General features: G+C 35.0%; 1 protein-coding gene across 3 annotated transcripts in view; it reads right to left on the bottom strand.

Moving 5' to 3' along the window:
* Positions 1-7,655, bottom strand: part of LOC145266624 (uncharacterized) — a 134,288-nt gene that overhangs the window by 64,455 nt on the left and 62,178 nt on the right. The window lies entirely within an intron of this gene.

The raw sequence follows: 7,655 nt of genomic DNA, 5'->3' as shown, positions 1-7,655 counted from the left end.
CATGTCATGGTTCAGGCCGACCGGTGTCTTCCGTAAAATAATACGTTCCACACTGTAGCTACCACTACCTGACCCCCCCCGCCCCTCCCATAAGATTTTGGATTAAAATTTAATCATTAAATCCTCACGTTCTTGTCCAGAATTCCCCCATATTATATATATATATATATATATATATATATATATATATATATATATATATATATATATATATATATATATATATATATTCACACACACACAGAAAAATCTTTTACGTAGCCGTCACGGAACAAAAATTACGTAAATTGACCAAGTGTTTTTTTTTGTTGTTTTTTTTTTTCGGTTAATTTTTACGACGTGCCCCAGAGTATTATACCCCCCCCCCCCGTTAAAAACGGCTTTCGGTATAACCCCCCCAACTTCCCCATGTTAAGAACGGCTTTCGAGGTTGAGGGATGTTTATTCCGAAATCCGCTCTTAACGTGGTGTGTGTGGGGGGGGGGCTGTTTATAATACGCAGGGGCTAGTCGTAAAAATTAAACTTTTTTTTTTCCTTTCTATTTTTTTTTTGAATCAAGAAAATCGATTTTTATGAAGAAGCGTGAAAGTTGCGTTGCGCCGCCTTGATCCGCCATATATAATAAAAAGGGAGACAACTCAATTTGAATTTAATGAGATCAAAATCAGTCTTGTAATGACTAATATTTACTATTAAAATTGTAAAACAATGATTACCGCCCCCCCTCCGGGGGGGGGTGTTCAGTTTAACCCTGGTATAAGAGACATGAATATAAGAAAATCGGATATAAGAGAGATTTTCTCTGATCCCAAATTAGAGCCTGTGTTAATGTACATTGTAACCCGAAATCTCTTATGTCCAGGTTATACTGTGTGTGTGTATGTATATGTATGTGTATATATATATATATATGTGTGTGTGTGTGTGTATAATTTATATATATGTGTGTGTATATATACGTATGTATATATGTGTGTATATATATGTAAATATGTGTATGTATATATATGTGTGTGTTTGTGTGTATATGTAGATATGTGTGTGTGTGTATACACATAGGTCCAGTCGTAAAATACGCTTAAATATGATATTTTGATTCATGCAAATTTCGTATTTATTTTTATATTATATTGGACGCAATATATAGTAATGATTAAAAAAAAAAATGACTCGTGCGCCATCACCGAGAATCGAAACCACCACGTTTAGCTTACGATTTACTTTTTTCTTTGACATTAACACCTGAGCTATAAAGACATGTTTGCTGCAAGGCTAAAAATTCAAACATGAACCAACAACAGCTATTATGTTACGCATGCATATTCGTAATGCTGTCGTTCGACCGTCACCTGGCAAATTCGATTTCTTTAATTTTTATACTTTTGCACCGATTTTCCCAGGCTAAAATCCAAATATAAAGTTTTGCATAGGTTCGAATACCCTATATAATAAGTTTCATATCTGTAGACCAAAAACTAACAGAGGAAATTGGTAGGCAATTGTTTTTAAACAAATATATATGCGCATATATAAATATATATAGAAAGGGGTTTATACTTACTATAAGCTTATCACGCAAATATTACGCAAGTATAAATCATGTAGAATATCTGCATTAATACAATTACCTATACTGTACTTTCTCTTAACAATTTAATAAACAAACAACAACAAAAAAGCAGTGAAGTGAAAACAGGAATCGTAAGGATAACTTTTTTTTTTATTTTTGCTTACACGTTAACACCTTTAAAATACCCGGAGAAAAATCGAATAAAAGTATTTTAGATTTTAAAACGGGGGATCATTTTTCTGTGTTTTTCTTATATTTATCGCATAAATGAAAAAAAAAAAATGAAAATGGTTACTCGTTCTTTTTTACGCTCTATGGTCACGAATTAGATGATTATTTTACGCTATATTTGTTGATTCTGTAAGTTAGTGAGTTTTTAAACCAACGCATTTCAGGTGAAAACATTACTACGTGCTTACTTGTCATGCCGAAATTCGTATAAATTAAAAAAAAAAAATGATGATCCAGTAGATGTATCTTTAACAAAAAAAAAAATCATCCACAATTACGTTAACAGATGCTGTGTTAAAAAATGGCGGGCTTTTAATTTAAGTTAAGCGAGACAATCAGTTTGTCATACTGAATTGGTCGCATAACTCTTCCACAATAAACCATACAATAAAACTCGATTATTCGATAAATTCTATTTTTACTTGTAATTCATTTTCTACTGGGTCGGTTTTCGTAATTTTTGGTATTTATACTACTTTCGACGCGACACATAAGCACGTAAGAATGTTTTCACCTGAAATAATGCGTTGATTTAAAAGTTCACCAATTTACACAAACACCTTACGGCAAAGTGAACTGTCTTTTTTTTTTCTTTTTTTTAGAAAAAACTAAGAAAGAAAAATTCGAGGTGTTTACAGGAGTGTTGACCTACGCACGGAAATAAAATTTTATTTTATTTTTCTAGTTGGTAGTGCGCCGCGGGGATAAAAAAAATAACATCTAACAAAGAATAAATACGTTTGCACAGGCAACTTACCGTAGTACCCCCCCCCTCTCAATAAAATCGACTCGTATTTTGATTCAATCGTGCAATATTAAACGTTGAAAATATTATTTTATTTAGCATGGAATCGGATGTTTTTGTTTTTTTTTAAATAAAACTACCGCTTAAAAGTCCAAAAAATAACATTTTTTAAAACGGAAATCGCTCCAGACAAGGTATGAAACCACTTGATGTAAGTAGCTAAAAACTAAAAAAAAAACAAAAAAAAAAAACAAAAAAAAAACTTCAAGATCAAAAACTTGCCAACGATGAGTGTTAGATAGAAAAGATTCCGACCCAGAAAACAGCAGTTTTCACCTTTTTGTCAGAAACATCGCTCATGGAATAGGAGGACTAGCACAAAATAAAGGATGTAAGAGTTCTGCGGTTGCCGAAAGGTAAACCCAGGGTCTACTTTTTACTCTCCTTAAAATTCTAATTGTGCTATTATAGTGTCCTTTCGAGCTAGGATCAAAGTGCGGTATCTGTTTTGCCCTCAGGAGGATTTCTCCTCTTCGACTGGGGCAATTTTGCGGGAGGATGTGTGTGTGTGTGTGTGTGACAGAGAGAGAGAGAGAGAGAGAGAGAGAGAGAGAGAGAGAGAGAGAGAGAGAGAGAGAAAATTTCGAAATAAGAACGTAATGTTTATTCATACATGAGTTACAGAATAGCGTAAAAAACATCAGTACCGCCGGTTTCAAATCAAAACAAACAGGTCCAATATCTATAGAAACAGAGTCCGACAGAGATCATCAGATACTGGTCCCCTTATTTTAAGACTTGAAACCGACGGTATTGATTTTTTTCTTTTGCGATTTTCTGTAACACACACACACACACACACACACACACACACACACACACACACACACACACACACAGAGAGAGAGAGAGTCCTATCTCCTATCGCATCTTTTCCTACGTATTTTGGGTTAGCGTTATTAGGGGCTTTTTCATTTGGGGTTTCCCCTCTGACGTCATATGACGTAGCTATTATTTACCTACGACGAATTTCAATCGTTTTGAGGACACTTAAAAAAAAAAAAAAAAAAAATACAGGCGACGTCCGACCGCCTCCACATGTGAATTAAATATTCCCTTGACGCTTTCTCCTTCGGAGGAAGCCGATTCAACCCGCCTATGGTGAGGGCCGTACAACATAACAAATATACAACTTTCGAAAATAATTAAAAAAAAAAAAAACAACCAAAAGAAAACAATAAACACACACACACACACACACACACACACAAACACACACACACAAACACACACACTACCCGATTAGAAACCCCTTTTTGTCCCAATTCAGTGTTCTTTTCTTTAGAGATTTTCATTTTGTACACCCCCCCCCACGTACACCCACCATTAAAAACCTTCCTTTGTGTTTAACTTTGCCCTCGTGGGGGGGAGGTAAGTAATTTAGTGCCGTGTGTAAGAAATTGTTTTGCGCACGAGCACGACAAATAAAGTTCGCTCCCTCCTTCCTCTTCTAGTTGTTGATGAAGACAAGGTTGGCTTCAAATTTAGGTGGAAACAAACGAGTAGCTTATTATTTTATTGGGTGATTGTTCAGATAGAGTCGACAAATATATTTGTTTTAAAATATGTTGCTTTAAGCAAAAACAACGGTACTTACTTGTCATGGCGAAAAGAGTAATATATTAAAAAATTACGAAAATGCATCGAGCAGAAAATTATTCATAGTTAAAAGTAATTTTGGTAAATTTTTACACGGTTTCCATTTTAACATTTTCCTTGAAAATTAGGACCTTCACAAATTTTCGGGTATGCTGAAAACGAATATCGCATTTAAATTTTCTGCAAATAAGCAGTTTTCAGAATATAAAGCAATGTCATTTTTTATGTTATTACTGGTGGCCATTTTGAAACACGCGCTCGTGCGTGTAAACGCAACATCGAGAAACGACGCGCGAGCGCGCACTCCAAGATGGCAATAACATAAGAGATGAAATTGCTTAATTTGCGGAAAATTTTAATGCGATATTCGCTTTCAGCATACCCGAAAACCTTTAAAGGTCGTCATTTTAAACGAAAATGTTAGGGTGGAAACCAGATAAACATTTACCGTAATTGCATTGATAATTGAGAAAAATTGCATAATAATATACGCAATCTTCAAAAATCACTTTTAACTATAAATAATTTTCTACTCGATAAATTTTCGTAATTTTTTGGATATATTACTATTTTCGACATGGCAATTAACTAAGTACTGTAACTTTCTTGCTTAAAACGACATAAAAAAAATCGATCTGTTAAGAATATCTTAAAATGCACCAAATTTAATTTTAAATGATTAGTTATATTTTTGTTGCATACTTTTGTCGAAGATTAGCAAAAGAGGATGTAATGCGAGTATGGTCTTATATATATATATATATATATATATATATATATATATATATATATATATATATATATATATATATATATATATATATATATATATATATAAATTTTTTAATGAGCCCATAATAAATTTACATTACTGTTTCCATTGGATTTTCACCCCAGGAGATGAGGTAGAGTACCAATTTCATCGGAATTTATAGGTGGACTCTTCCGATGAAATTGGTAATCTACCTCATCTCCTGGGGTAAAAATCCAATGGAAACAGTAATGTAAATTTATTATGGGCTAAATAAAAAAATTAAAAAATTATATATATATATATATATATATATATATATATATATATATATATATATATATATATATATGGGCTCATTAAAAAATTATATACCGTTCTATTAACATATCGAGCACTTTTATCGGTTTTTTTTTTTTTTTTTACCTTATTTCCTTTGAAAATAAATATATATATATATATATATATATATATATATATATATATATATATATATATATATATATATATAAGCAAAAAGAAAATCCTCTGGGACTTAATTTAGTCTCTATGTAATTTTTCTACCGTTTATTTCGGGGGGGGGGGGTCCTACCCCCGCCATATTCATGACTTTTTTTTTTTTGTTTGTTTCAAATCGTATTTTCCTCGATTTAGCTTTGATAAGTGAGGAACGAAACCTGGTTAGCTAAGCCTTTATTTTCATTTTTTAGGGATCTTTACAGTGTAGGGGTGGGATTTTGCTGCTTGTCGGGTTTGTCAGAGGTATTTACGTCGAGGGGGTACTAGCGCTTTGAGTTCATGAAAGCACTTTCCATTAAAATATTTTAAAAACAATTACATATTCCGGCGATAGGACAGAAGTTGGAGTTTGGTTGATAATGCAGGACCTATCAGATCCGTGACTCTTTTTTTTTTTTTTTTTAACCCTGTCTAAGAGCGAGAGACTAGTGACAGATGCACCAGCCCAGATGTGGTAGCAATACTCCATGCATAGGCGAATGGCGGTTTTGTAGAGGTACAGAATACTCTCAGGTGTGAGTAAGCTTCTAGCATGGTATAGAGAGCCCACCTTCTTCGCAGCAGCCTTGGCAATTATTTGTTTCAAGTCATGTTGCCTGTGAATATTAGCCCCTAAACCTGCCGCGCGTGCGCGCGTGTGTGTAGCAGGTGGGGAATAGATAAACTAAATTAAAGAAATGCAATATTTCTATTTTAAGATCTCAAAAAAAAAAAAAATAAATAAAAATATTTTGAGATTGGAAAGGAACTAAAATATCGAGTTTAGTTTTGATCAATCGATGTCATCATCCTGTTGAACATGAACACAATTGAACATTAACGGAAAATTATCACAGGCTGACCCACTTAGCCGATCATCGAGACCGGCTCCATCACTCACTATTCAGATCCTGGTTTGTATCTGATTCTCTGTCCTGAAGCCGTATTAAATAACTGGCAAGATTTATTTTTTATGTCTGGCAACAGGACGTTTGTTGCAGTTTGGCTACCTGCACTAGCCAACATGGAATACTGCTGCCATATCTGGGCAGGAGCTGCTAAAAACAGTCTATCCTGCCTTGACAGAGTACAAAATAGACTTCGTGGCTTAGTGGGGGATGCCCTTTTCTCTACCCTGCAACCTCTCTCCCACAGAAGAGACGTTGCGAGCCTGTCCTTGTTTTATCGTTATTTCCATGGCAGGTGCTCGTCTGAACTCCAATCTCTGGTCCCCCCTCGCCAATCTTTCACGAAAAACACCCGTCTAGCTGAATCAACTGTGAAAAGTTTCCCCCACTCTTTATCTGTGTCTAAATCAAAACGCGGATTCCATGAACAAAGCTTCTTTCTTAGAACTGCACGCCTGTGGAACTCTGTTCCGTCTGCCTGCTTCCCACCGGACTACAACTTGGATGTCTTCAAGTCCAACGTTAACAAATTCCTAATGAACCGCCCCCTTAAGTAAACACTTCATCAAATCTCCACACTAACGTAATGTACTTGCAATAACCCTTATCCCTGAGTGGCCTCCGGGCCTTGATAAGTGGTGATCACTGTGTAAAAAACAAAAAAAACAAACAAAAAAAACATGATAAGCAGCTACGGCAATCGTAACTTTTATCAGGCCACTGACTCAATCATACTTCTGCTAGTGTTCCAACAACACCCTGATGCAATTCTCTATCTGTATAAGAACCAAATATGTCCTAAAATGGAATACTGTTGTCACATCTGAGAAGGAACTGCTCGGTGTGCCCTATCCTGCCTTGATAGACTTCAAAACCGATTTTGAAAACCAGTAGGTGATGCCCTTTTCTCTTCCCTGAAACATCTTTCCCAAAGAAGAGATTTTGCAAGCCTGCCTCTGTGCTATCGTTATTTTTCATGGCAAGTGCTCGTCTGAGTTCTAATCTAGGCCTCCCACCTCTTGCCAAACTTACACAAAAAATACTCGACTAACTACAACCACTATTAACAATTTCCCCCACTCTCTATCTGTGCCTAAATCTAAACGTAAATTCCACGAACAAAACTTCTTTCCTAGAACTACCTGCTTATGGAACACTGTACTTCTGGCCTGCTTCCCAGCCAACTAAAGTATGATAACCTTCAAGTCCAATGTAAACAAGTTTTTTGAGCAATCTTCATAAATAATTAAATTCTACCCAATTTACACCATTAACGATTACTACAGTACCAA

The sequence above is a fragment of the Euprymna scolopes genome, chromosome 41 (assembly GCF_053919585.1).
Source record: "Euprymna scolopes isolate OS-2025 chromosome 41, ASM5391958v1, whole genome shotgun sequence".
Classification (NCBI taxonomy): domain Eukaryota; kingdom Metazoa; phylum Mollusca; class Cephalopoda; order Sepiida; family Sepiolidae; genus Euprymna; species Euprymna scolopes.
Note: the sequence above shows the minus strand (reverse complement) of the source record. Positions and strands in the feature narration are given on the sequence as shown.